This window comes from Hemicordylus capensis, chromosome 4 (genome assembly GCF_027244095.1).
Source record: "Hemicordylus capensis ecotype Gifberg chromosome 4, rHemCap1.1.pri, whole genome shotgun sequence".
Lineage (NCBI taxonomy): Eukaryota > Metazoa > Chordata > Lepidosauria > Squamata > Cordylidae > Hemicordylus > Hemicordylus capensis.
Genome location: NC_069660.1, coordinates 230,071,885 through 230,094,685, shown reverse-complemented (window position 1 = coordinate 230,094,685; position 22,801 = coordinate 230,071,885). Strand labels below are relative to the sequence as shown.

The window sequence follows — 22,801 nt, the reverse complement described above, 5'->3', positions numbered from 1 at the left end:
TTTCATCATCTGTGTCCATCTGGCTCTCAGCAGAATGGTGCTGGATAATAAGTTAGGGGAACATAAGGGGAACAATATGCTTGAATGTATATAGATTACTTTCTCAGCTCAGATTTGAAATTCAGAATGGAATGGATTAATAACTTTCTACTAATGGAAAACAACAACAACAACTAAATAGTAGTGACTTGGCCACACTTTGGGGGGCGGGGAAGAAAACATGTGTGCCCTATGCTAAAGCTATGCTTAGGCCCCAAACATTTCTGAACCATATGCTACATTTTCTCACCTGCCTACATTCCCACAAGAGAAGAAAAAAGAAATCACTCACCCAGACAGAAGGGATTTCAATGTGTGGAGGGGAGAGTAAGGCTGCAACTTCTGGCTCCACTCTGACGCCTGCATGTTACTCAGTGGCAGCAACAGGGATCCCAAATGTGTGGGGGTTCTCTATGCCAATAGCAGCTCTGCTTGATTAGGAGTCCCACTAATATGGAGAGCCTATGCTTGTATGTGAAGATTTCCCCTTGCTCAGATTCCACTGAATGCACAGCTGTCGAGAACAGGGAAGGCCTATGCCTACATCAAGGGTGGGGCTGCTAGGTGTGGTTCCACTTACCCCTCTGTGAGTTGAGTGCATGCATGGGCTGGATTTAGCTGGGCACCCCTTTAGCCAGGTTTCTTTATTCTGTGGCATAACAAGTTCAGAAGGGACATAATTGGACATCAGGTAATTTCCCCACAGGGATCAATGGGAAACTCAAAAAGATTAATAACTCTGAGAATTATCATCACACTCCCCAAACTAGGATAGGACTGGTATGAAACTTGTATATGTTTGTATTGTGCCCACCAAGTGGCCACCAGCTACATCTCTCCCCAGTGCTGAAAGGTGACACTTTGCCTCCAACTATACAGGTGGCAATTATGACATCACCTGTGGTGTCTCTATTATGATGTGCTCATTGTCTCCTTGGTGATGACTAACTCCATCACCAAGCTTTAGCCATTAAGGTGTGGAGGATACAAGAGGAGGAGAAGTATCTCACAGGGGCAACTTGGTTCTCCTCTTCCTATCACAAGATCGATGGGATAATGATGGCAAAGAAGCTAGGCTCCTTTTAAACAAATAAATGAGTGGTAAGGCTGCCAGGTAAGAAGCTTCTTTCTGTTCTAGAAGAGAAATTTGTAATGGCTGGAGGCGGTTTGAAACCAAGCAATCCAGCAGATTAGCGTATTTCAGCATCTCTAAAACCGCCCAGAGACATAAGTTTTGGGCAGTATAGAAATATGTATAACAAACAAACAAACAAATAACAATAATAATTTAAAAAGCCAAAATCTTTCACTTCTTTTCTTGGTTTGGCTCAGTAAATAATCTTTGTCAAGGCTTAATTCTTGAGACAGTATGGTAAAAGATACTACATTGCCTGGAGAAGAATCTTCACCCTGGAAATAGACCAGCTTGAACAGGAAGCTACAGACAAGGGAAAACAATAAGACAACCTTCATTTTGAGACTCATCAGGAAAACCAAAAACAAAAACAAAAACCATAGATTCCGTCAAGTTTAGGAAAATAAACTCATAATGACAATTGTGATGCAATGTAAAGAATGATGCAAGGTACGGTAATTTGTTGCACTGTTTCATAAAAAGAGAAGCAAAATACTTTAGGTATTAACATCACCAGCACTGACGTAAGTGCTTTATTACTAAAGAAAGCAGCCATTTGGTTTCTTTCCTAGTGAATTAGCAGGAAATAGCTTGGCTTGACATGCATGGTTTTCAATCAATTTAAGAAAGCAACAAACTCATAAGAAAAAGTCCGATGATACACATTGTTGCACTGTTTCAGGAAGAAGGAAGTGTAAAAGATCACAGGTAGTCACCACCAACATGGATGGAAGTCCTTAAAGGCAAGCTCTTTCTTTTCAAAGCAAATGGATAATATGGTTTCTTTTCTGGCCCACTGGCCCTTTCAAACCAATAACAGAAGACATCTATCATGACTAAATGTTGATCTGACCATTTAGATTACTGTTTTGCAGACTGAAAGGTAATGCTCTAGTTAAGGAACTACAATCTATCTGTTCTCACAAGAGAAAAAGAGATACTTCTCTAAGATAGAGTAAGTAACGGGAACAGATCTGAATGTGAGCAGACTTGTGCAGACAATTGGCTGTGGGAAGGCAATCTTTATTTGTGGGAAATAGCTTGGTTTGGAAAACATATAGCAATTCATGGTTTCCCACAAGCTTAAGGAAGCAACACACTCAAAATAAAAAGGCTGGTGTGAGGTAAAGGTAAAGTGTGCCGTCTAGTCGATTTCGACTCCTGGCGCCCATAGAGCCCTGTGGTTTTCTTTTGGTAGAATACAGGAGGGGTTTACCATTGCCTCCTCCCGCACAGTATGAGATGATGCCTTTCAGCATCTTCCTATATCGCTGCTGCCCGATATAGTATCAGACTACCAGTGGGGATTTGAACCAGCAACTTTCTGCTTGTTAGTAAAGCATTTCTCTGCTGCGCCATTAGGTGGTAAGGAACATCAAAATTGTTGCTTTGCTTCATATGAAGCATCACTATGATGGAAACAGACCCTTAAGAAGCAAGTCATTTATTGCTAATGGAAGTGGCTGCTTGGTTCCATATCTAGCCACTGGTCTTTTCAGATCTATCACTGAAGATTAATTGTACAGAGTTTCAAGAATATTGGCTGATTTTTAAATGAATATTTTTAAAGTTTCTAAAACTGTATAAAAGTGTTACAAGTGGTAGAAAGTTACAAAACCTTCTGGAACTGAACCCCCACCCCCATCTTTCAAGCCTCATTTGCAGGAAATTGCTCTTTCCCTACAGCTCTCTGAGTAGTATCCCCACTTTTTGCACCCCATGTTATAAGTCCAGAATGGCTGGGCAGAAAGTTCTCAAAATTCATAGGAGAGTAGCACATGATAAGGGTGGCACATGAAGTGTGCACATTAAGTGTAGCACATCAAGTGTGCCACTGTTCAAGGAGATCAGTCCACTTTTTGTTTTGTAATGCTTTTTTAAAAACAAGATTTTAATCCTACTATCATGTAGGAACACCATGTGGAATTTCAGAGCTTTCTGCTCAGCTGCTTGGAAGTTATTAATATTTTTGAGTTTCCCATTGATTCTTATGGGGAAATTATTATTTTTCGGAAACTGTGGTGCACCTCCCATAGTGGCAGACAGTGTTTATTACCCATGTTTACTCCAATTGTAGACCCGGCCCTGGCCTTTTCATCTACCAAATGAAATAGTTTGCAAACTATTTGTATGCAAATGTGGGGACTGCTTTCTGTTCCTCATGTAGGTTCAGCAACCATTATAATTTTGGCAATACAGGGACGGTTTAGATGATATGCCCCACCCACAGAACAATTAGAAGTGAGGGTACACATGTATTTCCCCACCTAGTATACTGTTTGGCCCCACAAGCACATGTGGGGAAGGGTAGATTGCCTGTTTAAAGTAGTATTGGAGCTTCATGATTAGAGATGATTGGGATATTCTATCCCTTATGTCAGTAGATGGGGCCGAATTGCATGTCAGCTTGAGACAGAACATGTACAAGCTCCCTCCTAATCACATGATCGGTAGGCTTGGTCAGACAGTAAAGTTGAAGTAGCCTGAAAGTCCATGGGTGTTAGGAGCTACTAGAATAGAACCAGGAAGCATTGGATCTGTGCTTTGCTGCTTCCTGGGTACTGTTTAGGGCTGCAGATTGAAGGGTTTCCAGGACAAACATGTCCTCCCCAGTGAGTCCATTGGTTTTCCTGATTTAGTAGGAGTATAGAAGCTTATGAATCAGACTTGCATTTTGTTTGAGCAAAAGTCAACATTGATCTTGCCTGCTTGCTATCCTTGGCTTTTACTTCCATGGTCTGCTGGATTCCCCTCAGGTTCCAGTTCCATTTTTCTTATTATCCAGTGTTGCTGCCTATGGCGGTTGTTTGGCACAGCATCATAGCAATGAAACAGGTGAAAAGCAGTGTAACTGGCTTACTTATCAGATATTCTTATACTCTGACTAATTTTGTTTAGTTAGTTGACTAGATTGGTTTATGGGCCCTTCGAAACGTTACCAGTAAAAGAATATTAACAAAAAGGAAAAAAGAACCTAGTGCAATTGTGGCCTGGCAAATAATGTAATAACAGTCTGCTCACCCTTCTTGGTCAAAGAAGAGTCATCCTCCGTACTGCATAAATAAAATGCTGGCTTTTGAAAATGCTTAGCTTGTTTTCCCAAAATGAGTAACCAGCCTTTCCACGACATTCGGAAAAGAATATAATCTGTATTAAATATTGCCACCACATCTGAATCCTGATCCAAATAGTCAAAAAGCCTTTAATTTTTTTAAAAAAGATCTTCCATGGGCTGGAGTCCTGCTTACATGGCATGCTTACATGAGTGAACCTCACACTTTTCACAATATTTGCAGTCTCATGATTGCAATTTTCATAAACTATCTGCAATCACATGATATTTAATCTTTAATTTTAATCCTGGTCATTTTAATTCCCCTGAACTCTAGAATTCATAATGCAATTCAACTTAAGCTGAAACATGTAGGTATGGAAGCACCCAAGGCCTCTACTTAAGATGAATGAATTCCTTATTTACGACCAAAGGTCAACATAACATGACATAAACAAAACATCTCACAACACAGGAAAGTACAATTGGAAGAAGGAAATATGTAAATATGTGCATAAGTACCCACAGATAAATAATCAATAAAAATTATAAAATTAATCAAGAAGAACTTGCTGCCATAACAGTACTACAATGGAACAAAATTTGCCCACCTTGAAGGTGACATCTAAAATTCTATCCACGAGAAGATAAGAAACATAAAAGTATCCTGAACAGCCTGGTTAGGGTGTCAGAAGAGGAGTTAATAAGGAGCATCTTAAATCTCTATATAATGGACAGCGCAACAGAACTTGCTGGGTGGATTCGACTTCCCCCATACCACATGAGCATAATCTGTCCTCCCTGGGGATCCTCGGAAACCTTCCCGAGAGCACCACTGTAGGTAGCATGTCATGTCTTGCCCTAAAAAAGGCCCTCTGGTAGCACGTCATGCTCAGAGCATTCAAATAGGCAGCAGGGCCCCAGCTAGAACTGCTCAAACCCAACCTCCTTTTAGTACAATCAGGGATTCGGGAGAGTTCTTGTTGAATTTCAGAGTCCAAGAGCCTTTGCTTCAGGATCTGCCTAGCCTGGTCATAACTTAACAAGACCAGGTAGTCCATCCATAGACAGACCCAAGAACACAATTTTGTCCTGAATAGCCTGGGCCCAGGTGGGCTGGAATAAATCAACCAGGATAAGAGAAATCCATCCTTGAGGAAAATATCTGACTTTAAGCCAATAGGTCAAAACCTCTACTTAAGAAGAATAAGAACTGAAGAGATAAAATGAACTGACAAGCACCCATATCCTGCTGAAACCAAATTAGTAGGTGGCTTGACTACTTCATTCCTTTAGTGTTTTCCATGCAAACCTAAAGATACTTAGGATCCATTAACATTGGAATTTCAACCACCACCGTCATGTGAAAAGGAAACAACCACTCTTTTAAACATAAGGACTTTGAGATCAAATAGATTCTTCCCTGAAAATAACACCCTAGCAATAATATGTTTGGCTGGCACTCTACAAAACTACTTAATATAATAGTTAATCTGGTCAAGAAATAGCCTATACGGGATCAGCTCAAGACCTTTTAATACAATAAACACTATCCAAATGCTGATTGCATGATGCAAGAGGCCATGGGGCACTTTCCTGAGAGGTACTGGGGCCAAGTAAAAATGCTCCTATTACATACAATATTGCAAAGAAGAAGCCCTCAATTTACTTTTTTATAAGAAGTTCAGTGCATATATCTATGGGTCCTTTAATAATGGGGAAGCATAATAAAAATACTTGCCAGTGGGCATTTCAGGGGTGAAAGTGATAAGCTTCTGAAGAGATCCATAAAATATTTATTAAAGTCTCCACAGTATGCTCAAGATATACACCAAGGAGGGGTGACAGTGATTAAAACATTCAGCATCTACCCTGAAATATGTGGAGCTTTTAATGTACTGAATATTGATTGCATGATGAAGAATCCCAACTGTTTGTCTCCTGTAGTTCTTCACAGCAGGAGGGGAAATGAATACACTACATTCTCGTAGGCAAAAGAAGGCATTGCTGCTTAGCTGAGAAGGAGAGTATCAATCCCCCCCCCCCGGCTTGTGTATATTAGTTATGCCTACAAGCATTCTTAATAAAATGCTAGTTGGGGCTCATCTTTTTTTAGTCTCAGCATCTGAATTGTCTATTCATGGGTAATTGCTTTAAGGGACACCTTCAAATAAAACACTGGGATGAATTTTTAAAAGTTTCATGAGGCCTCTTCTGAAGCTATCTCCATGTACTTGGGGGGTATATTCATTTCAGATGAAACAGATAAGTCCTGAGAGAAACAAGGCTCATTCTTCCGATTCTGAATAGGTTTGGAGACCCATCCTGCCCTGGTTTGGGAGCAGTGTTCCCTTTAACAGGGATTCCCAGATGTTGTTGACTCTAACTCCCAGAATCCCCAAGCAAAAGCCATTGCAGCTGGGGATTCTGGGAGTTGTAGTCATCAACATCTGGGAAACCCTGTTAGAGGGGACACTGTTTAGGAGCTGTGCATGCTTCCATTTTCTGCTCATGTGTGATTAAAAAGAAGGTCGAAGCACCGGCAGTGATCATGTGCTAAGCAGCAGCTGTACTGGGCTAGAGGGCTCCCTCCTACCCAGCAGCTATGTCCAGGTCTTTAACGAAGTAGGATTTGAAGCCCTCTAACTCAACCACTGCTTAGCATCCAACCTAGTTTTTAACTCACTCAGGAGTGGAAGATGGGGAGTATGCACAGCTCCTGAACTAGGGACGGAGGCTTTTCTACCCAATGAATGGTCATGAGTATGACCCTATGGTGAGGCTGACAGTCAGGCTGATCATTGTCTTTCATATAAACCAACTGGAACAAATGCTTTGCAGGCGCATCGTGTTGGTCTTGTGATCAATATGCACCATTCCAAACTTCACCCAGCACCTTCCCCTCCTAGGGAGAAGAATATTTATATAACCTTAAGAATATTTAAATAACCTGTCATGGCATCCTCTTCAGCAAGGGGATGCCATGACAAGTGGTACACACTTCTACAATCAGAACATTTTTATTGTGAAAAGTTCAGAACATATTTTTGTTCATAGCTGAAGCAGTCTTTAATTAGGTCATTATTAGATGTATGCACATTTTGCATTCAATAACAACAACAAATATTTAGGAGCTAAGAAATCCCTGCTGGAGGTGAAAAGCAGAAAAGAAGGTTTGAGCAAGCTGAGGTTAAACACTGGAATCCATCAATTCACATGATTCAAGGTTGATTTGTCAAAACAGCTAGCCAAGCTGGCTGTTTCAACAAATTAATTCAAGGTTTTTGCAATTAGATTCAAGCTCCAATTGAATAGCAAACTCTTATTTGAGCACATCTCTCCTGTTCATTGGCTTTGGTTTCCTTACTGGAGCCAATTACATTACAATTTCTTGTTTTCTCTCCACTTTGTCCCCTTCTCTTCCCTCTTTTTATTTTCCCTGTTGTGTCTCACTAAGACTCCCCTCTTGGCTAAATACCAGGTTACTCAATTTGTTTAATGTCTCAGTTCTTTCTGTTTTGCTGCCCCTTTTCTCTGGGACTCCCCACCCCAGGGGCGTAGCTAAGGGAGAGGGGGCCCGTGTTCATTCCTCTCTTTGGCAGCCCCCCAGAGTAAGGGAGATAATGAAGAAGATAGGGAGGAATGGAGCTGGAGGGCCCTTAGCAGCTGGAGGCCCGTGTTCTTTGAACCCTTTCACTCAATTATAGCTACGCCCCTGCCCCACCCTCCTGACATCCACACCACTTCCTCCTTGCGACTACTTAGATACCATTTGAAAATGTAGCTCTTCTTCCACATTTTTGGACTTCTAAACTCAGCTTCTCTTGTCCTCTTTCCTTTTATGCCTGTTCCATTTTTCTTAGCATCTTGTGGTGTTTTTTTTAACATTGCAGGCCTGTGGGCAGGATTTGTTCTTTTTAACACCATTGTTGTACAGTTCCTAGCTTTTGAGGTGCTTTATATAATAACTTGTGTCACCACCCATTGTGGCCCACTGTGTAGTAGATGAAAGTCCTTATGCAGATCCTTATGGAGGCATTTCTAATAATATATCTTCAGGCTTTTGCACAGCATAAACAGAAGTGACATGCTTTGGGGCTTGTCATTCAAATAGTTCATTTGCAATACATCTGCAATGATGCAAGGCATTTTGCTTAAGCATGTGTGGGTGACAGGAGGAAAGAGGACACACACACCCCAGGTCTTGGCTGGCTCACTATTAAGAGGCTTTGGGAGATGCCATCTCCTCTTTTCTCTGTCAGCAAAATAATCTGCAAATGGAGGAAACAAGAGCACACATTTCCATTCATTTACCTGTAACAATGCAGGCTAGAGTATAACTTGAGATCATACCTGAGAATCAGGGGCCTTGCAAGGTTGGAGTGGGCCCTCTGACAAAAAATGAAGATGGGTCCCTGCCTCTCCACTTTCTTCTTCAGAGAAGCATGAGGGGAGAGCAAAACGTAAGCTGTCACCAAGGTGGCAGGCCTCAGTTTCCTCACAGGAATATAGAAAGCTACCTTATACTGAGACAGACCATTGGTCTTTCTAGCTCAGTATTGTTTAAACAGACTGGCAGCAGTTCTCCAAGGTTGCAGACAGGAGTCTCTCTCGGCTCTATCCTGGAGATGCCAGGGAGGGAACTTGGAACCTTCTGCATGCAAGCAGACAAATGCTCTTCCCAGAGTGGCCCTATCTCCTAAGGGGAATATCTTACATTCTCACACATGTAATCTCCCATTCAAATGCAAACCAGGGTGGAACCTGCTTAGCAAAGGGGACAGTTCATGCTTGCTACCATGACCAGCCCTCCTCAGGGGCCCAGCAACATCTGTCCCCCCTTGCTCAATTGTAGCTACATCCCTGCTGAGATTCTTAACAGTCCAATCCACATTTGGACTGAACAATATTTACCTGGCAGTTTGGCCCATTGCATAGATGGGAGGGGAAGTGTCCTGCCTTCCCTGACTTTCTTGTATTCTGCTGCTTGTCTCTTCTGACCCAGATGAATGAAGACAATAAACACTCATTTGATTTTCAGATTTTTTTAAAAAAGCAACCATGCCATTTCATCCTGTACATATAGGTTTACACATACAGTACAGGTGGCATCCACACATTCTGTCACATGGGCAGAAGAGATGGGGACGGTGGGCCAAGATGGCAGGCAGGGCATAAGAACATAAGAACAGCCCTGCTGGATCAGGCCCAAGGCCCATCTAGTCCAGCATCCTGTTTCGCACAGCGGCCCACCAGATGCCGCTGGAAGCCACAGACAGGAGTTGAGGGCATGCCCTCTCTCCTGCTGTTACTCCCCTGCAACTGGTACTCGGAGGCATCCTGCCCTTGAGGCTGGAGGTGGCCCACAGCCCTCCAGCTAGTAGCCATTGATAGACCTCTCCTCCATGAAGTCATCCAAACCTCTCTTAAAGCCATCCAGGTTGTTGGCTGTCACCATATCCTGTGGCAGAGAGTTCCACAAGTGGATCACACGTTGTGTGAAAAAGTACTTCCATTTGTTGGTCCTAGACCTCCTGGCAATCAATTTCATGGAGTGACCCCTGGTTCTAGTGTTGTGTGAGAGGGAAAAGAATCTCTCTCTCTCCACTTTCTCCACACCATGCATGACCTTACAGACCTCTATCATGTCTCCCCGCAGTCATCTTTTTTCTAAACTAAAAAGCCCCAGGTGTTGTAGTCTTGCCTCATAAGAAAGGTGCTCTAGGCCCCTGATCATCTTGGTTGCCCTCTTCTGTACCTTCTCCAGTTCAACAATGTCCTTTTTAAGATGTGGTGACCAGAATTGTACGCAGTACTCCAAGTGTGGTCACACCATAGTTTTGTATAAGGGCATTATAATGTTAGCCGTTTTGTTTTCAATCCCCTTTCTAATGATCCCTAGCATGGAATTGGCCTTTTTCACAGCTGCCGCACATTGAGTTGACACTTTAAACGAGCTGTCCACCACAACCCCAAGATCCCTCTCCTGGTCCGTCACCAACAGCTCGGATCCCATCAGCATATACTTGGTTTTGGTTTTTCGTCCCAATGTGCATCACTTTACACTTGCTAACATTGAACCACATTTGCCATTTTGTCGCCCACTCCCCCAGTTTGGAGAGATCCTTTTGGAGCTGCTCACAATCTGTTTTGGATTTCACTACCTAGAAGAGTTTGGTATCATCTGCAAATTTGGACACATCACTGCTTACCCCTGCATCTAGATCATTTATGAATAAATTAAAAAGCACCGGTCCCAGTACAGATCCCTGGTGGACCCCACTTCTTACTTCCCTCCATTGTGAAAACTCTCCATTTATACCTACCCTCTGTTTCCTGTCTTTCAACCAGTTAGCAATCCACACATGTACTTGTCCCTTTATCCCATGACAGCTAAGTTTCCTTAGGAGTCTTTGATGAGGAACTTTGTCAAAAGCTTTTTGGAAGTCCAGGTAGACTATGTCAACTGGATCACCTTGATCCATGCACTCGTTGAAACTCTCAAAGAAGTCCAAAAGGTTGGTGAGGCAAGATTTACCTTTGCGGAAGCCATGCTGGCTCACTCCCAGCAGGGCCTGTTCTTCTAGGTGCTTTACAATTTTATCCTTGAGGATGATTACCATCAATTTGCCTGGAACGGACGTTAGGCTAACTGGCCTGTAATTTCCCGGATCACCCCTGTATCCCTTTTTGAAAATCGGTGTTACATTTGCTACTCTCCAGTCCTCTGGTACAGAACCTGATTTCAGGGATAAGTTAAATATTTTAGCAAGGAGGTCGGCAATTTCACATTTGAGTTCTTTGAGGACTCTTGGATGGATGCCATCCGGCCCTGGTGATTTGTTAACTTTCAGTTTTTCAAGACAGTTTAGAACATCATCCCTTGTCACTTCTATCTGGCTCAGCTCTCTAGCTTCCATCCCTAAAAAGCCTGGTTCAGGAACAGGTATATGCTCAGTATCCTCTGCCATGAAGACAGATGCAAAGAACTCATTCAGCTTCTCTGTAACCTCCATATCCTCCTTAATTATCCCTTTCACACCCTCATTGTCTAATGGTCCAACTGCACAAGGGCAGGAGTGCTTTTGCTGTTTTCTTCATGATGGTTTGGACTGGGAGATATGTATCATCTGCTCTATTTCCCTCTGCTGTTAGTTCCCAAGAAAGCTCCTAGAGATAGAGCTTTACAAAAAATAATAATCCAGTCCTTATACCCAGACTCACAATACATGAGGCTTCATGCACTTAGAAGTAAGGTAATATAATGCCAGTGGATGAGATCCAGATACAACTAGGTGCTTCTGTGTTTCACTGCTAAGCATGGTACTAATTGTACTAACATTCTATTTGTTTTCAGGACAACATAGACTAGAATAGACTTGCTTGCTTTTGGAGCAATATACCTTTTTCTTCCTAATGAAGAAATGATAGCATTTTTGTTCTTATTTCCTTCTGGTTTCCAAAAATGTGATTTCAGTTACTGTACTGACAAATTGACTGAGGATTGTGCATGAGCATTCCACCTTATTGCAACAGGACAACTGAAAAGTGCTGCTGAGAAGCAGTCTTTTGCCAGCTCCTGGGAGGGCTGGCCTTGTCATCTCATCCCCCCCTTCCCTGGAATGGAACAATTGGCCACAGGGCAAGGGCTTATCTGTCACCATGTCTTTGCCCGCTCCCCTCTTGCAAAGCCCCTTCATCTGCTGTAACACCCGAAGTCTCTTCCAACTCTAAATTCTGTGCTTCTGTGAACTCACCCCTCTGTTCCAGAGCTGGGACCCACAGGTACTAGCAACCACCAGGATTTTATGACAACTGTGTATCCAAAAAACCTTATGGAGTATCTGAGGATGCATTTGCTGGTGCAGCTCTTCATTAATACCAGGTGGACCTAAGTGGTATGAAATGGCAGGTGGGGTTGAGCTCCAGTGATGCCGCCCTCGATTTGTAGTGTTGAAACAGAAATGAGGTTGAGCTACCAGAATTCAAGCAAGCAGGTAAGTAAGAGAATCATTTGATATTCATAGCCTCCTTCCTCCTTGCTTTCCTTATATGGCCTGAATAGTTGGAAAGATAAAAAGCGACCCCTTTTTTAGCATTCATTCCCTCATGTTATCATGGAACAAGAAGGCAAAACTTTAGCAGGATTCACGGACAATGTAATGTACATATTTTCTGCTAGAATCTGAACTCCCCTACACCATATAGCCCCCATTTGAATTCAGGATAAAATTGTTTCCAAGCTGATTACCATTTGGCAATATCGATATTGCTACTTACTGCTCCTTCATCTGGAGACAAGATTCCGATATTTCCTGAAGGTAATATCCCAAGGCAGTGACTTTGAAACCTGTGGGTTTGAAAGATATCAGCCAAGAGCCTATTTTGATTGTTTCTCAGGTTGGTTTCTCTACAGGTAGTGGTAGGGAAAATATGATATTTTAATGCTCTCCTATCAGAAATTCCTGCAATTAAACAACAACAATGACAACCAAGGTTATATCCCAGCTCCTTCCTGTGCTGGTTACCTATCTATTTTATCACCTTGGGTAAAATTCCAAAGTATATGTTTATTTAAAATGATACTCCACCTTTCTTTAAAAGAAACTTAAGATAACCGGCAATAACAAAAATAAATTTAAATGAAACACTACCACATACTGTATATAAAAATAATAAAAGTCCTTCCTGACAATAGAAAGAGAAAGAGAGAGAGAGAGAGAGAGAGAGAGAGCAGATTTCCAACAATCTGAAGGAAATCCAGCCAACAAGCAGGTCTTTGCCAGTTGCTGAACACCCTCAAAAAGGGCCCACCAGACCTCTCCTCCAGGGTAGGGAGATCCATAGAGCAGGGCAACGATTGAGAAGACCCTGTCAATCTTCTCAATAAGGTCACCCAGCACACTTGCAAAGGAAGAGGCACATGCATGTGCCTTTCAGAAAGATTCCTATTGGAGAAAGCAGTCTTTAAAGAACCTCAATCCCAGCCATTTAGGACTTTAAAGGCTAAAACCAGCACCATAAATGGCACCCAGAAACAAAATGGTAAACAGTAGTGAAAAAACAACCACTGTAATATGTTCAGACAGTCTTGTATAAGTTCAGACCCTCATTGCTGCATGCTGGGCCACACTTAATATACAAGTAAACTGAGGGGATTTTATTATGAGTTTACAAAAAGATGAAGTTGGAATAATAAAATTCTAATTCACAACTGCAAATGTATATGTCTGCGTGATTAAGGGACGTCAAGTTGGTGCCGACTCTTTACACATAGACCAGGTAAATCACAGTCAGGTAATGACAAAGAGGTCAGATTTCTAGATACGCTGAATGACTGTGCCCTAGAACAGTTGGTCTTGGAACCAACCAGAGAGAAGGCGACCTTGGACTTAATCCTGAGTGACACCCAGGACCTGGTTCATGATGTCAGTGTCATCGACCCTTTAGGGAACAGTGACCATAGTGTGATCAAATTCAGCATACATGTGGGAAGAGAATCACCAAGGAAGTCTAACACAGACACTTTGAATTTCAGAAGAGGAAACTTCTCCAAAATGAGGAGTATGGTGAAAAGAAAGCTGAAAGGGAAAATGAGGAGAGTCACTTCGCTCCAGAGTGCATGGAGTTTACTCAAAACCACAATACTAGAAGCCCAGTTAGATTGTATACCTTGGACTCTCAGAGATGTAACCAGAGGCGTAACTAGGGAAAACGGCGCCCAGGGCAAGCACTGAAATTGCGCCCCCCCCGCCGCGCTCCCCCCACCCGGCCGCCCGCGGAAATATGGAAATGTGTCACAGCCATAGTCAAATGTGGGTTGTGGGCTGCATCCGTGCAAGTATACTGGGACAGGAAAAAGGAAACATGAGGCTACAAGGCTCTTTAGAAATATATATTTTAAAGAAATGTCTTGCATACCAACAGCCTAAGTTTGCAGTCCTCATGGCCAGAAAATAAATGCTTTTAAACATAGTAATAGGTTTTGTGTCCCAAAATGGAAAAGACAAGACAGGTATTCTAGTCTTTTCCATCATAGATATTCTAGTCTATTCAAGATTTATGCTTATATTATAATAGAGACTTAAATTATAATAGACATATATTCTAGTCTATCATAGATATTCTATGTTTATTAATTCTATAATAATGTCTATTTGTAGCACACTTTACGTTGGTTGTATTCCTGGGAAACTCAATGGCCACATCCAGCCACCATTATTTGAGCCATGATCTCCTCCTCTTTATGCTTCCCTCTCATACACACTTAATAAATAACCTCCTGGTTTAATTAAATCACCGTTTGCCTATGCACCTGAACAGCAAAACTGAGGTTTGGGCCCTTCATATACCAGAATTGCAAACCACACTGTGTGATTCTAGTTTGGAGGGCTTACTCAGCAGTTTATTGGACGTAAGCTGTGAATGTGAATGCATCCAATTGGATTGAACGTAAGGGCAAGTTATGGTTTGATTACGTAGGAAGCTGTCTACAGAGTCAGATATTGGTCCACCTAGCTCACTATTGCCCACACTGACTGGCAGCAGCTCTCCAAGGTTTCAGGCAGGAGTTTCTCCCAGCCCTACCTGGAGGTAGGGATTGAACCTGGGATCTTCTGCATGTTATTTGCAATTACATCTGACTTGCTTGAAATAAATACACATAAATAAATACCCCCCAACATACATCTGACTTGCTTGAAATAAAAACACAGGCAAATCAAAAAGATCATGAATAAGTAGGGGTGAGATTTTTCTTTGTTTTAAAAAAGCCTTCCCAATTTCCTCTTATTTTTAAAACTCTCTCAAAGGAAAATATAAGTTTAATATGTAAAACAAAATACACATTGAATGAAAAACCGTGATTAACTTTTAAAAAACTATTAAGTATGTAATTAGAAGGATTCCATTACATTAAGATACCAATTTCTTTAAAGCCAAAAATAATACCTACTGAAACTTTAATTAGTTAAACAAGGAGAGAAAAAGGCATGTTATCTTCCCTAACAAAGATTAAAATCAATTTAATTGGTTCTCCACTGCCTTGACATGATTCTCGCTGTGAGTCAAGCAACCAAAAAGGGAAATTAATATCGCAGCTGTTAATCAAGAGATATTTGTGCACTCTATCTTATTAACGCTACAGGGGCAGAAAGAAAAACTTCCCATTGCTACTTTTTGGACCAATTTGTTCACACTGTATTAAATGGGATTTCCCCCCCTTCAAAAATATAGATGCTGTACTTATGTTTTGGAGACAGAACATCTACAATATGCACAAGGCACAAATGAACAAGGCTGAAAATGTTGTAGACTGTATGTTGCTAATAAAAATCTGCTATAAAGAATAAACCTAGTATTAATCCAGACAGACTGAACATTATTTAAAAATTATATTAATGAGTTCCAAATTAAATTTGCCACCCCACCCCCCCCCACCCCATGCTAAGGGATGATCCAGAAGTTGTAATTATTAGCAGAGCTGCAAAGATCTTGTGTACTAGTACTACTAGTTTCCTTTTGCAATCCCACCTCTGCAAAAGGAAACTCATGCATGCAAGCCAGGAGAGCGACTTGTGGCTCCACTTGCATTGCATGAGTTTCCTTTTGCAGAGGTGGGATTGCAAAAGGAAACTTGCGCAATGCAAGTGGAGCCACAAGTCGCTCTCCTGGCTTGCATTGCGTGAGTTTCCTTTTGCAATCCCACCTGGACTCACACAATGCAAGCCAGAAACACAATGCAAGCCAGAAACACATTGCAAGCCAGAAACTCACACATTGCAAGCCAGGAGAGCGCCACTGGCTCCACTTGCAGGCAGCTACCCTCGGTTTAGGGGTGGGTGGTGGTGGTGAAGCCTGCTATGCAAAGCACAGAAGAGCTAAAAGGAGGACATTATGCAAGGGAGTAGGGGCATTCTCTCACACACAACACACATGGGGGAGAGAGAGATTTGAGCAATGAAACTTACTTTGTTAATGCAGAAGCAGAACAGAAGAATAAAATGCAGCCAGAGGGCAGTGTGGTGGGCAAACGGCAGGCAGGCAGGCAGAGTCAGAGAACGTCCCCAGCAGCAGCTGCTCTCTCAACTAAACCAAGCTACTCCGCTCCACTCCTCGTGCATGCAGCAGGCAGGGAGGGAGGAACTGAGACAACCAGCATGGTCGGCATGTGTTCTCCGGCAGCCAATGGGAGCTCCCGCCCGCCGGAGATCTCTGTAATGGAAAAAAAAATCACAAAAAAATTCTTTTTTGCCAAAGGCAGGGGATTAGTGGGGGCACTTTTTGGCGCCCCCTGCCAAGTGGCGCCTGGGGCACGTGCCCCCCCGCCACCCCTATCGTTACGCCCCTGGATGTAACCTTTCTGTTTCCACTTATTATACTAATAAAAGCATTTAAAAAACAATAGATTGTATACCCAAAAGGAGGAAAGGTACCACTAAGTCCAAGAGGATGCCAGAATGGCTAACAGATACAATCAAGGAAGCCATAAAAGGGAAGAAGACTTCCTTCTGAAATTGGAAGGCCTGTCTAAATGAAGAGAACAGAAAGGAACACAAACTCTGGCAAAAGAAATGCAAGGTGACAATAAGGGAGGCAAAAAGGGAGTTTGAGGAACATTTAGCTTAAAGCATCAAGGGGAATAATAAAAACTTCTTTAAATACATCAGAAGCAGGAAACCTGTCAGGGAGGCGGTTAGACCATTAGACAATGAGGGAGTGAAAGGGATTATTAAGGAGGATATGGAGGTTGCAGAGAAGTTAAATGAGTTATTTCTGTCCATCTTCACGGCAGAGGATACTGAGCATATACCTGTTCCTGAACCAGGCTTTTCGCGGATGGAGGCTAAAGAACTGATTCTGATAGAAGTGACAAGAGATGATGTTCTAAACTGTCTGGAAAAACTGAAAATTAACAAATCCCCAGGGCTGGATGGCATCCATCCAAGAGCCCTCAAAGAACTCAAATGTGAAATTGCCAGCCTACTTGCTAAAATATATAACTTATCCCTGCAATTGGGCTCTGTACCAGAAGACTGGAAAGTAGCCAATGTAACACCAATTTTCAAAAAGGGATCCAGTGGTGATCCGGGAAATTACAGGCCTGTTAGCTTGATGTCCGTTCCAGGCAAATTGATGGAAAGCGTCCTTAAGGATAAAATTGTAAAGCACATAGGAGAACAGGCCCTGCTGGGAGAGAACCAGCATGGCTTCTGCAAAGGTAAATCTTGCATCATAAACCTTTTGGAGTTCTTTGAGAGTGTCAACAAGTGATCAAGGTGACCCAGTTGACCTAGTATACCTAGAATTTCAAAAAGCATTCAACAAAATTCCTTATCAAAGACACCTGAGGAAACTTAGTGGTCATGGGATAAGCGGACAAGTACATGTGTGGATTCCTAACTGGTTGAGGGACAGGAAACAGTGGGTAGGTATAAAGGGAGAGTTATCACAATGGAGGGAAGTAAGAAATGGGGTCCCCCAGGGATCTGTACTGGGACAGGTGCTTTTTAGTTGATTCATAAATGATCTAGAAGTAGGGGTGAGCAGCTAAGTGGCCAAATTTACAGATGATATCAAACTCTTTCGGGTAGTGAAATCCAAAGTGGATTGTGAGGAGCACCAAAAGAATCTCTCCAAACTGGGTGAGTGGGCGACAAAATGGCAAATGCGGTTCAATGTTGGCAGGTGTAAAGTGATGCGCATTGGGACAAAAAACTCCTACTTCAAGTATATACTGATGGGATCTGAGCTGTCGGTGACTGACCAGGAGAGGGATCTTGGGGTCGTGGTGGACAGCTCGTTTAAAGTGTCGACTAAATGTGCAGCAGCTGTGAAAAAGGCCAATTCCATGCTAGGGATCATTAGGAAGGGGATTAAAAATAAAATTGGTAATACTATAATGCCCTGATAAACTATGGTGCGGCCACATCTGGAGTACTGTGTACAATTCTGGTCACCATATCTTAAGAAGGACATTGTAGAACTGGAAAAGGTGCAGAAGAAGGCAACCAAGATGATCAGGGGTCTAGAGTACCTTTCTTATGAGGCAAGGCTACAACACCTGGGGCTTTTTAGTTTAGAAAAAAGCCGTCTGTGGGGAAACATTATAGAGGTCTATAAAATCAGGCATGGTGTGGATAAAGTGGATAGAGAGAAATTCTTCTCCCTCTCACATAACACTAGAACCAGGGGTCATCCCATGAAATTGATTGCCAGGAAATCTAGGACCAACAAATGGAAGTACTTTTTCACACAATGCATAATCAACTTGTGGAATTCTCTGCAACAAGATTTGGTGACAGCCAACAACCTGGATGGCTTTAAGAGGGGTTTGGATGACTTCATGGAGGAGAGGTCTATCATTGGCTACTAGTCGGAGAACTATAGGCCATCTCCAGCCTCAGAGGCAAGATGCCTCTGAGGACCAGTTGCAGGGGAGTAACAGCAGGAGAGAGGGCATGCCCTCAACTCCTGCCTGTGGCTTCAAGAAGCATCTGGTGAGCCACTGTGTGAAGCAGTATGCTGGACTAGATGGGCCTTAGGCCTGATCCAGCAGGGCTGTTCTTATCATCTTATGTTCTTACGTTATGTTAAATATGCACTGTGTGAAAAAGAGTTTCTGCTTGTCGGTCCTAAATTTCCCAACCTTCAGTTTCATAGGGTGACCACTGGTTCTAGTGTTGTGAGAGAGGGAGAAAAATTACTCTCTGTCTATCCTTTCCAGTCCATGCATAATTGTATACACTTCAATCATGTCTCCCCTTAGTCACCTCTTTTTCCAAGGTAAAGAGCCTCAGATGCTGTAGCCTAGCCTCATAAGGAAGGTGCTCCAGGCCCCTGATCATTTTGGTTGCCCTCTTCTGTACCTTTCCAGTTCTACAATATCCTTCTTAAGATATGGTGACCAATGCTGTATGCAGTACTCCAGATGTGGCCACATCATAGATTTGTTTAAGGGCATTTTAATATTAGCATTTTTATTTCCAACTCCCCTCCTAATGATTCCTAGCATGGAATTCGCTTTTTTCACAGCTGCCGCGCACTGAGATGACACTTTCCATGAGCTGTCCACCACAACTCCAATATCTCTTTCTTAGTCAGTCATCAACAGCTCAGATCCCATCAGCGTATATGTGAAGTTGGTGTTTTTTGCCCCAATGTTCATCACTTTACACTTGCTTATATTGAACCGCATTTGCCATTTTGCCACCCAGTTCCCCAATTTGAAGAGATTGTCTGAAAGTCCGTGTGTTTGTTTCTTCCCCTCCTACCTCTCACCCATATTGGAACTAGTATATATTGTTTATATGTGTGTGTGAGAGAGATTCCTCACATACCCCAATGTGTGTGCACACACACTTGGTTCCCTGTCTTCTCCTCTATGTGAGTGTGAGATGTTTTTTTAAAAAATTTAAAAACCCTTTTCACATGCCAAGTGTAAGCCAAAACTATTCTAATACAAACTTGTAAGAAACCCTCCCCCACCCCAATAGTAAACCTTCTTGTGAGGAAATTAGTCGCTACAAAAAGTATTAAAATCTTTAAAAATAATGAGGGAAGAAAAATGCTCTAATGATTGATCTGTCCCTGTTTTTGTTTTTTCCTGCCTTTTGGTTAACCATGTGCTTGTTTTTGAAGATACTAAACTGCTTTTGGCCTTAAGCTGGTGTGTGTATGTTTTCCCCTTATGTTATTGCCTTATATTATTAAAATATTTATATACTGCTTTTCTTTAGCAATAAAGTCCTCAAAATGGCTTATATAGCAATACATGAGAAAATGGTTTTCTATCCCATTGTTTGTCCTTATATTTACTGATTATTTTATTTTGTGTTATGCTTGTAACAGTATATAAATAACTTACATACTGAGGTGCTTCACACAATTGGTTCTGCAGAGAGAGTGGACTTAGCCTGCTCTCTCCTCAGACAAGCAGCTGCTTGTAGCTGGGCGGCCGTATCGGCCGCCCACACAACTGCCGACCCCATCACAGAGCCAACAGGGGTGGCAGGGATCAGGAACCACGTGGCCCGCGAGCACACAGGGCATCCTGGAGAGACCTCTGAACCTGGGAGGCTGCTTGCAGCCTCCTGGCAGGGGTCTCCTCATGTGTCGCTATGGCGCAGAGCTGCGCTGTGGCAGCACACAATCAGAAAACCCGGGTTAGCGGAGTGCTCGCTCTGTTAACCTGGGTTAAGGGGAGGGCTGCTTTGGCGGGCTAGCCACCAGAGAACCACCAGGCCCGCCTGCAAGCCCGCTGGTTTTCATGATGGGGAAAAACTGGGCTGGGCTTCTTTAGCCCGGTTTTCTCTCATCGTGAGAATATCCTCAACGTGTCTTTTTAAGGCTTGTAGTGGACTAACATACCCCAACCTCTTGAAAGGAGCTTCACAAATGGCTAAAATGGACATTAAACATTTTCCCCTCCTCCATCACCAAAAGTACATCTCTTTAATAGATTTTCTTCAACATAAGGCTTTGCAAATCAGATCACAAGAAAGTCCTTTTAAAAGTTATCTTGGTCTTGAAAATCTGTAAATCCAGAGAAATTGGGGTAACTTGGTGTATGCCATTCTGTTGTCCTTTTTGAAATCCAATTGGTGTATATATAAACCTAAATTGATAGCAAATGTGACTTTTCCGTCTGCTTGACATATACAGTAGTCACATATATTTTCTGCTGAAATGAAGTTCATAGGTGATCAAGCAGGGCTGCTTGCTGCTGTGATAGGTGTAAAACAACAACAACACCTAGTTGAATTTGCTTCTGAGTTTACATGTTCATGATTGGAGTGCATGTGGCTAAAAGTCAACATCAATATGTACTGTATATGTTATATAAACACACAAACTGTGCTTCCTCCAAAGAGTCCCTCCTGTGCTCCAAAGGGTAGTGTACCTGTTCTTCTTTCCCACTTTTATCCTCACAACAATCCTATGAGGAAGGTTTGGAGGAGAGAGAGTGTATCTTACCTGAAGTCCCACAGTGAGCTTCATGACTTAATGGGAAAGGATTTGAATGCAAGTCCCCAAATCCTAGTCTAACTACTACACAACACTGGTTATCAGCTGTGTGGGTATTGATTGCAGGAGAAATCTTATGCAGGAGAAAAAGGAGATTCAAATCTTCATTTTTAGCAATGAAGCAAACTAGTGGGAAAGAGAGTGTTGGATACCTTTAGAGAGCATGAAATTGTTCAATTGTCAAAATGCGGGGAGACTGTGTTTCTCAACCAAGCCCTGTGGACCCATGTCCCAGATCTTTTAAGTACAGTATCTAGCAACACCTCTGCAAGGGAGAAAGGAAGACTGAAGAGTGGCAGGATTGTCCATGCAAAATCTGATATTTATCGGTATGTTGTTCAGAATGTCTTCTGAAAATACAAAATAAATAAATAAACCCCACCTTTCCCTGAATGTATTCTGGTGTGAAAAGTAGTCCATTCAGCTAATTTAAATGGCAGGATTGTTATGCAAAACTTGGCATTTGCAGGTCAGTGAAGAGTATGTTCAGAATTTCTTCTAAAAATAATTTTAAAATTCCAACTTCTTCTTGAGCATTCTGGGATGTGGTGGAGTGTGTGTGTGTGTTTATCTTGCAAGAGAATATTTATCTTGCAAGGGGTCTCCCGTAAGCCATTAGATCCAGGGTCCAAAATTACCTAGCTGCTCCTGTATTCACTATCTGGAGTCTCCATTCTGCATTCACTATGAAATCATAACACCCACTTTAAACTTTAAACCCAGGCCTATCATTATTTCAGTACATGTTCAATTTTCGAGCAGAGTATGTACACTTTTACCATTCTTTCTAGTGCAAGCTGCCATATGAAAACATGCGAGAAATCTTTCAGAAGTATGCATTTAGTTATTTTCGATGCTTCTCATTTCTTATGTCTGGAAGCATAGGGCTGTCTCTGACCATGGCTCATTTTGTTGTCCTTGGCGTACATATTTTGCCAGCCTTCATGTCAAGTCTTTTCTTCCTTCTCCTCATGTGGAATCCAGAGTCCTTGGAGCAACTTTGATAAGTTTCAGACCCCCTTTATAAAGTCTGGTAGCTCTAAATTATAACTCCTAAGACTGCATGCTTGGGAATAAACGGTTTGTGTATATGAGAGCGAGAGAGAGCGAGAGAGAGAGCGAGAGAGCGCAAGAGTGCAAAAATGGGCAAATAGGGATGGGAATATTGCTAGGGTTGTATGCATGCATATATCAGGTCACAGTAGTAGGCATAAATGTTAAAAATGTTTTTGTGCTAGGAGAATATGCATGTACAAGTAAGTGGGTGAAAGTGTATGCACTATGAAAAGGTGTAATATATGCATAGAAGGGAAAGAAAAAAGAATCTTGTTTTCATCATGTCCTTACAGTTTTTCTGCAACTAATATATGGTGTGTGTGTGGGGGGGGGGGTGAGACAAAGATTGGGAGCAATAATCTTCACTTATTGTCCATAGGCCCACTCCAACCTTGCTATGCCACTGCATCCATGCTTTAAGCAGTTTACTGTCTTCATTGATGTTCACCATGGTGTTATAGTGCTGGGCATCAGTGAATTAAAACGGACTGGAA

General features: G+C 42.2%; 1 long non-coding RNA gene across 1 annotated transcript in view; it reads left to right on the top strand.

Moving 5' to 3' along the window:
* The first annotated feature begins 1,018 nt into the window (after positions 1-1,018).
* LOC128324362 (uncharacterized) overlaps positions 1,019-22,801 on the top strand; it is a 168,064-nt gene continuing 146,281 nt past the window's right edge. The window contains exon 1 of the long non-coding RNA XR_008306809.1: positions 1,019-1,153. This is a non-coding gene — a long non-coding RNA (uncharacterized LOC128324362). The remainder of the gene's footprint in view (positions 1,154-22,801) is intronic.